Here is a 10022-nt window from a genome sequence, read left to right as displayed (position 1 = left end):
AAACATAACTTTACAAGGGATCCAAGATGTATAAATAGACGTATAATTTAGTAGAAGCCATAATAAGTGCAAGAATTAACTTTTCTAAATGAGAATACCTGGCTTCTGCATCTAGAAGACTTTTACTTACATAATAAACGGGATGTTGTTTACCTTCATGATCCTTCACAAGTACGGCACTTACAGCATTTCCTGACACAGCTAGGTACAGATATAAGGATTCTAATCCACAGGCTTCATTAGAGCTGGAGCTGAGGATAAGTAATCTTTTAAGGCTTTGAGCGCAGCCTCATGCTTTTCCGTCCACTCAAACTTCTTATTCTTTCTAAGGATGTCGTAGAAATCTTTGCACTTCTTGGAGGATCTTGAGATGAACCTGTTGAGAGCGGCTATTCTTCCCGTGAGCCTTTGGACATCCTTGGCATTTGTAGGTGACTTTAGGTTGATAATTGCTTCAATCTGCTCAGGGCTTGCTTCTATCCCTCTTTTGGTCACCATATATCCTAGAAACTTTTCAGCCTTAACACCAAAATGGCATTTTGACGGATTTAGTTTCATGTTATATTGGTCGAGGATATTGAATGCTTCTTCAAGATCTCTGAGGTGATCCTCAGCCCTTTTCGACTTCACTACCATGTCATCTATGTAGACTTCCATGGTTTTGCCTAACTGATCCTTGAACATCATATTCACCAGTCTTTGATATGTTGCCCCTGCATTTCTTAGTCTGAATGACATAGCAGTATAACAATATACGCCGGTAGGAGTCATGAATGTTGTATCCTCTTGATCAGATGGTTCCATCTGAATTTGTTGAAATCCAGAGGAAGCATCCATAAAGGTAAGCATTTCATGTCCTGCCGTTGCATCCACCATGGAGTCTATATGTGGTAACAGGAAAGGATCCTTGGGGCATGCCTTGTTTAAATCAGTAAAATCGACACACACCCTCCACTTTCCATTCTTTTTAGAAACAACAACCACATTAGCTAACCATCGAGGATACTTAACCTCTCTGATCATATCGGCCTTAAGAAGTTTTTCAACTTCTTCTTGTATGATCGCGTTCCTCTCAGGAGCGAATTTCCTTCACTTCTGATGGACGGGTTTAATAGAATGATCAAGGCCCAATTTATGAGTAATTACCTCCTTAGAAATACCTGTCATGTCTGAATGTCTGAAGGCAAACGTGGATTTTCGTCTCTTTAGGAAGGATATTATATCCTCCTCGATCTCGTCTGGGATACAGGATCCTAGGAACACCTTCATCTCTGGATCTTCAGGATCTAAAGATACTTCTTTTAGGTCCTGCTCTCGAGCTTCCAGTACATTCCTAGGATTTTGCTGTAATTGCTATGCTATCGTTTGTTTAGCTGTCGGCTTCATGGATGAAGAATAATAATTTTTGGCTTCCACTTGGTCACCATCTATCCTTACTACTCCCCAAGGAGTCGGCAGTTTAATGCATTGATGATAAGTAGAAGCCACTGCCTTCATTCCGTGAAGCCAAGGCCTGCCCAAAATAACATTGCAACAAGATAGGTTATCAATAACACAAAATCTTAGATAAGAATTTAACCCTTCGATGTATACTGGGAGGTTAATGTCCCCCAATTTTTTCTTGGTTTCTCCATTGAAACCAAATAACACCAATGTCCTTGGAATGATCTCCGAGTCTGGTATGTTCATCTTCTGAAGCACATCGTGTTGGATGATATTGACCGAGCTCCCACCATCAACTAGGATCTTGCGTACATAATGGTTAGCAATAAACAAAGTAACAATAAGACCGTCATAGTAAGGATCCTTGATGCTGGTTTTATCATCTTCATCAAAGAAGATTCTTTTATCAGTCGTCAAAGTAGTGGATATGACTGGTCGTTCTCCGTTCTCCAACTTGGTTTCTTTGGCGTGTCTTTTTGCCGAGGAGAAAGTTGTACCGCATATATCTGAGCCACCGGAGATGAAGTTGATTACTTGTGCGTCTGGTGGGGGCGAAGTTGCTTTTTGTGGGACCTCCTCAGGATCTTGGATCCTCGACTTTTTTCTTCCCAAGAGCTCTTTGAAATGGCCTTTGCTTAGGAGGTATCCAATTTCCCTCCTTAAACCAATACAATCATCGGTATGATGGCCAAAGTCTTCATGGAATGCACACCACTTGGACTTGTCTTTGAAGGATGTTGTTTTCTCAATTTTCCTAGGCCACCTTGCTTTCTCTCCAAGATCCTTCATGGCACAAATCAAACCATGAGTATCAACAGAGAAGCAATATTCAGAAATACTTGGGTAGTCCTTATCATCATCTCCTTCTTCAGCTGCCCGGACATTTTGGTTGTTGAACTTGGCGTACGGCTTTGAGTTGTTATTTCCGAACGAGGATCCTTGTTTCTGGTTAGGTGACTCTTGTTTTTTTTGGGCCCCTAATCGTTCTTGGATCCTCTTGTCATCCTCCAGCCGTATGAATCTTAGTGCCCTGTTCCTTACTTCATCTAAAGTCCTGCAAGGAGTCATCACAAGATCGTCATAAAATGGGGAGCCCCTTTGAAGTCCCATCTTGAATGCTTCAATAGCCTTAGCCATATCAAGATTAGGTATTTCTAGGGCTTCCCTGCCAAACCTTGTAACAAAATCCCTTAAGGATTCATTATAAGGTTGGATAACTCTATATAAATCACTAGTTAACTTCTCAAATTTCCTACTACAAGAAAACTGGCTGTTGAACAAGTTAACTAAATGTGAAAAAGATGTAACAGAATAAGGTGGAAGACTTAGCAGCCATTTAAGTGCAGATCCTGTTAGTGTGGATCCAAAACCCTTGCATAGACAAGCTTCATTGAGTCTTTCAGGAATTGAATTGATCTCCATCCTTTCCCTATACTGAGCCACGTGTTCTTCTGGATCAGTGGTCCCATCATACACCTTCATGTTGGGGGTTTGAAAGCGTTTCGGGATCTCCGCATCGCATATCGGTGGAGCAAATCTGGACAGCTTGTGGCTCCCTTCTGATATATCAGGAATTGGACGGACCACTCCTGGCACGCTAGATATCATATCCTTAAGCTTCTGAAGTTCCCTAGCCATAGCCTGATTGATACCTGTATCCTGCATAGAGCCAAGGTTAGTGTCTGAGGATATATGATTATAGGCGTTACCTCTTGGTTGGTTGAACGTTGGCATCCAAGAAGTGTAGTTAAGATAAGAGGCATCTGCTACAGTAGCAGGTCCAACAGAGGCAATGGTCTGCATGGGAATGATGTCCCCTTCATGGACCTCAGAATACCATAGATGGTGAATTCCTGAGGATCCTTGATCTTGCCAGAAGGATCCTTGAGGTTGGGAGCTGAATGATCCTTTAGGATACAATCCAAAGGATCCTGGTTGAAGGAACGAGGATCCTTGAGTTTGCTGACCCATGGACCCTTGTTGAAGGATAAATGATCCTGGCTGAAAGAACAGGGATCCTTGAGTTTGTTGAACCATAGACCCTGGTTGAAGGATGGATGATCTTGCTGAAGGATCGAGGATCCTTGAGTATGTTGAGCCACAGATCCTGGAGTAGTGAAATCCAGAATCCTTGGCATTAAAGGAGTCTGGTCCTCCAGTGGCCTCTTATTCTTATTGAGATCTTCAATTTCACGCAGGATCTTCTGGTTGGTTTTGTTCAGCTGCTCCATGTATGCCTTAACCTGTGAAAACATAGCAGAAACATCATTGTTAAAGTTAACCACCGAAGTGGCAACAGTGGTCTTTGAGCTCTGGAAGACTGGAATTTGCGTCTTGTTTCCAGCAGCAGCAGCCCGTGGTGCTCCCGTGATTGGAGGAGGCATCGACGGCAAAGTTCTTGATGAGAGAGAAACCGAAGATGGCATGGTTGATGAAGAAGAGGTTGATTGAGAGGCCATTGACAGTGATATGGGTATGAAAGGTTGAATATTGATAAGGTATTTTCTGGATTATAGCACCAATTTCCCAACGGTTGGCGCCAAATTGTTTTGGATAAAAATCTGCTAAGGATAATGTATCCAAATCTGTTATATGAGGATTAGTGATATGAGGATAATAATAAATATGTAAGCGAAATAATGATGAACACAAGGATTTGTTACGAGGAAAAGCCCTTGATTATGATAATCTTACTTCGGTCAAAAACTAGCAAGGTAATCTTTGGTCGAATTGCTTCGGTCAAGGATTAACAAGGTAATCTTTGGTCGGATGGTACGTGATTATAATAATCTCCGGCACAAAATCCCCGGGTGATGACAAATCGTCTATCACCACTTTATTAATCAAAAATCGGGTTACAACGGTTGAGATTATGATCAGTAATACAATGATTTCTATGTGTGTGTGTGTGTGTATTGTTGTTGTATTCGCAGTGGATTGTGTGTCCATTTCCTAGCTGATCATATCCACTATATATACATTAAATACAATAAGTAAATTCCTATTTTTTAGCCACCAATCAAGCCATTCCTTCATTGTAATTGTTTCCTTAATTATCCACGCGGTTTGTTGACTTGATTGCGAGATTATAGGTTGGACTTGGTAACTAGCCGTTATACCTGCCCAAAATATCAAGATAACAAAGGAAAATCGTTAATAAATAATAAGTACTGAGGATCATTGATCCTGACAGGGTCTGCAACATATTCTAAGGATAATCGATCCATATTATATGCCAGGATAACATATCCACAGTGTCAAATTTCCGTGCACTAACAATGGTGATGGTAAATGCATACAATATGTGACTAGAAGTAACGTATATTAATTGTTCACTTTGTTAGGTGTGACTAAATGTTCATTACTAAGGAAATGTTAGTGAAGTGTAAGTACTTTTTAGTCAACATGTGACCATTACATTCTTTAAGGAAACGTTAGTGTGTTGTCTTAGTAGTTTATAGTCACAGTTACACTCTTTACAAAAGAGTGTGACTAAAGGTGTGTTAGGGTCATGTATTTATGTAACAATGTGACTAAAGGTTAAAAAATACTGACTCTAAAAACAATTCCTGTCTTTATAGATTGTTATTATCCGGATTATAATTTTCATTTTACTAGGTGTGTAAAAATATTACTAATTATCAGGTGTGATTATTGTGACATATTTGATTTTAATGTGTGACTAAAGACTATATTATGTTATTCAATGGGCCATTTTGCTTATAAGATGATTAATTGGGTCTTTTTGTTCGAAACACAATCTATAAGGGCCCATTTTTGTTCTAAACACGATTATAAGCAGTATGATTTATGAATAACCAGTGTATGCTACCACGATTTCGTCATCCTTTCTATTCATGTTTTCCATAATGAATGTAGTTGTAAGTCCCGAGCTTGGATCTTTCAATATGATATCAATTAACCTAACGTTATTGCGGAATATAACATTAAGTGATTCAAGATAAACGAAAACAATACATAGAGGACAAAAGATTATGCTTAAAAACACACTTTATATTAACGTCGGATGCATAAGCACAAGATTACAAACGATACTCATTCAATAACAACTATGAACGACCAACCTTAAACCCTATACGTGTTTTCTATATATAGGGAAAGCAAACAACCTAGCCCAACAAAGCCCAAGCCCACCGAGATCACAATGTGATCTCGTCTTACATACATCAACACTAAAAACACGATACACATCAATATAAACCAAGTATAAACCACTTAACGTAGACCCAACAATCCCCCCCGGTTTGTAGCTTCGTCCTTTAATCGTGTTCCATGATCTCGACATCCGCATCCTTTAAACCACCTGCCCAAAGACCTATTCTGATTATCGAGGCCGCCATTCTAGTATATTCTTTTGCAGCTTCTTCAAACAATGGATCCGCAATGATTTGAAATGTGTTGAGGGTCTTGATGTCTCGTTCTCCAAATTTTAATAAATCCCTGGGATCAACGAACCGATACTGACCTTTACCCTTTTGAAGGTGAATGACAACAGTTGCGATATCTTTGTCGAACATGCAGAATCTCATGTTATGCAGGGTTCCGTCCAAAATTGCTTTGGGCACAAGAATATGAGTAGCCTTATTTTTTTCTGGCCACATAATGTTCACCATATTCTAGCCCGTCCTTAAATCTCTAACCCCCTTTGCCTTCTTTAAGAACGACTCAGTGGTCGTCATATTCGGAAAATCTCTATCCACCGGATTTCTCAGAAAGTTCCAGAAGTATGTACCTCTCTGATCATGAGTTGGATTCTGGAATGGTGCATTAATAAGGTCGCTGAGATCTACCTTTGTCCAAGATCCAAAATCCTTCATTTTCTTGTAGTACTTGGTATTCCCAGACCTTCGTTTAACCCACCCCTCCACCACATATTCTTCTCAGCATCAAAACCCCAGTACATAACCCCAGAACGATCACCATATATATCCGAGAATCCCTTCTTAAAAGTAACAATGAACTTATCTGGATGATTGGACGATTCAACATTCTGATTGGAGTTCTTCATAATAAGAAGCTTTTTCTGAATACGATTCGATTGGAGCTTTCTTTCTCCTTTTTCGTGGAATAAGATTAGCGTCTGATTCTTCTGGAATGTCTTCATCTTGAGTTTCAGCATCTGTTTAAGGAGGCTTCAAAGCAGTTAACTGAAGTAATTCCTTGAACTTCTCAAAATCTTTTAATTGCTCAGCAGATGGAGCAGTTTCTGTTTCATGGTGTTCTGTTTCTTCGTCATCTAAGATGACCTCAAAAGTGGCAGCACGCCCCTGAACCGGCGCCACATGCTCTTCAGCAACGTGAGAACTGACTGACACAGTCTCAGTTTCAGCAAAACTGCCGAAATTAACCTACTCGTGAAGGCCTTGATAGACCACCTTTGATCCCTTCCTGGACTGCTTCATCAATCCAAAAGTATTGGATCCCATTGACTTCATATCCAACATCTCAACAGACTTAACAAGATCATGATAATGTGAATCGAAGATCATCTGTAAAACCCGAGGATACATAGGAAACATCTCCTTGTTCTTTCCCTTCAAGTTGCTCATCATCTCATCGAACATGAACTTGGAGTAATTGTAGTTCCAATCCATGATCAGAGAAGCTACAGCCGACATATGAATGTGGCTAATCTCATCAGACCCCCCCCCCCTTTTCTTCCTGAAACACAAGTAAAGAATGTGTGTATCAAGAACCTCCAGTAAGGATGAAACAACTTCTTGATAGCAGGAGGATAGGATCCCTCATAACCCATCCTGACTAGAATCTCTGTGACAGCGTCAGTCGAATATTCCGTTGGATAGTCAGGTTGATCTCCAAATAAAAGAACCTCGCGTATATTGGCCTCTAAGATAACGACCGGCTTCTTTTGGACTTTGGAGTCTATAGAAACGGCTCCTCCTACTCCTTGCTGATTGATCATGGCATTATTCCAGAATTCCGTAATCATCTTCTTGCATAAGACAAGAGTTTCTCGTAAAGCGTGAGAAATCCTACAAGTGTTGAGACCGACGATCATGGACTTAAACTCCTTGTGTGTCAGAGATGGATCAAACAGGTGTCCAGCTATATTATGGGTATCAACAAACTTTAGTGGAGCTTGATCAGCCATAACTGCAACAAACGAGTTAAGTTTGCAATCACTAATTTAACTTGGACAACTAACATAAGTTTAAAGGCATATGTGTTAATTTCAAAACATCAGGGACCAAATATGAAATAACCAGATTATATGGACCATAAATGACAGATAATAATGATTTTATAATAGATTTTGGTCCACAAGGTGTTCCTTGTCCTATAACCACCGAGATCAAGGAGTTCTCGGTCAACAAAGATCGATCTCGGTCAGTGAATGTGTTCTTTGTCCAAAACCACCAATAACAATGAGTTCTTAGGTCAATTATAGGAGATCTCGGTCAACAAAGTCAACCGAGAACTCTTGGTTTGACCAAGGGTTTTCGGTCAAACTGATTCTGGAAAGAAAACTCTTCGTATCATCTTCTTCACGAGAGCCGATATCACCATGGACAGGACAACCTGCAACTGACCCTTAAGACCATAACAATAGCCTTAATTAACTCGAACGTCCAACCCAAAGAATCAACAAACAAGGACTCGGTCAATCACTGATGTCACATCTCAATCAAAACCCACAAAGTATCACGGCACATTATCCATAGATTCCTTACCTATTATTGAACACAAGGAAACTAAGACACGATCAGACTTGATTAGAATATCAAGAAGTTAGGTTTTCGGCCAGAGAGATATTAGAGAGAAGAAGGTTTGAAAGTAATTTCAATAATGTAGACCCAAAGTCTTTTATATCCCTAAACAGGTGGGCTGAGAACCCAGATGAGCCCAGCCAAACGAGCCAAGGCTAAAACCTTAAGCCCAAAGCCAAGTTATCACATAAATAGCTGACAAACTCAAGGCCCAACACACCTTTAACCAAAATCAAAAATGGCCCTTTTTATAAAGTTTGTTTCAAGGAGAGTAATTTCGAGGTGAAAAAAAATTTAAGTAGAATAAAATAAAATAGTAAAAAAAAATCACAGTTTAAGAACATAACCCGAAACACATGTCTTCTAGTAATTTAGCAAACTTGGGATCAAATTTCAGTTTTTGATAAAACTGCCACCTTTATAAAAAATCCGAACATGGAATATTATTGATTAAGGTACTTTCACAAGGATTCATGTTCAGAGTTTTTATGTCGTAAAGAGACAGGTTGATAGTAGGTATCACAAACTTAACATGATTTTCATTGCGTCAGTGATATAAATTAGGTTTAGTTAGGCATAAAACTCAGATGGACATCACTTATGGATGTGTGATGCCTCCTATCTCTTCTCAAAGCTTATTTGGTTTTCCCTAGAACACCCCAATTTGACTCCAACCCCCTAGTGCTTGATCAAAACTTTTATAGAAAGCAAGAAAATTTTAAGCTTTAAGGTTGAACGTTTGACTTAAATGCCTTTCATTCAGAGTGTTTAGGACTTATTTGAATGCCCCACCCTTGTAGTTCTAGTGTGACCCTTTAAGCTTTTGATAAACAAAGAATTTAGCAACACAATATTATATATATATATATATATATATATACTTACAGCATATTTTTTTTGAAATAAACAAAATAACACAATATTTTTGGTGATCAAGACACTAACGGGCTCGTGTATGACCGGGTAATTACTTTTCTGCCTAACATTCGGAGAGATGTATATGAAGACATGCACGTTTCTTCAAGATGACTCTCCACAGTGAGTCTAGTAGATTTAGTTTATATCACTTCATCGTTTACATATCATGGAAAGCTACCATACAAATTAATGACTGTTCTAGAGCCTTTTAAGCTTAATAACTTCACCCGTTAGGCACACAGAATCAATTTATCTATCATTTTCCGAAGGTTGGATCAATTTTTATTTGGAAATATTTTGAAGCCTCAAGAAGCTGTTAACTGAATAATCATATCACTTCCCAGAAAGTTAAAGAAGACACATTTTAAAATTCAGTCACCCCAGTCACTCTTAGTTTTCAGGTAAATGGCTATCCTGTATGTCCACAAGTGGTTAACATGACCAAACACATATGAGAATACATGTCTCTACAACTTAGAGTTACCGACATAATTTTAAGTGAGAGAATTTAAAAACAAAAGCACATCACAATCGCCCCAGATGCTTTAAGTCTTTAGGTGAATGGCTATCCTGTGAACCTACGAATAGATGACAGGACCAAACATATACAAGTATATGTCCTTCCAACTTGAGCAACCAACAAAATTTTAAGCGAAAGTAAGTAGTTACCCGTTTTTTAATAAAAAGAACACACATACTCTTTTTGAATTTTTTTTAATAATAAGAACACACACATTCTTTTTTATTTTTTTTTTAATTTTCTCCCCCTAAATTTGTGCACAAAAAAAAATATGTACAAAATTTATCCTCAAAAAGACTCAATCCTCAAAACGAAGCATTTTAAGAAAACCAACAAGCACATTAAACCTGGCTGTCCCGACCGGTTTTGTAAATAAGTCCGCCACATTATTA

This window comes from Bidens hawaiensis, unplaced genomic scaffold (assembly GCF_021521415.1).
Source record: "Bidens hawaiensis isolate Kalapana, Puna unplaced genomic scaffold, B.hawaiensis_p1.1 tig00039037_1, whole genome shotgun sequence".
Lineage (NCBI taxonomy): Eukaryota > Viridiplantae > Streptophyta > Magnoliopsida > Asterales > Asteraceae > Bidens > Bidens hawaiensis.
The sequence above is the reverse complement of the archived record's forward strand: the minus strand, read 5'-3'. Positions refer to the sequence as shown.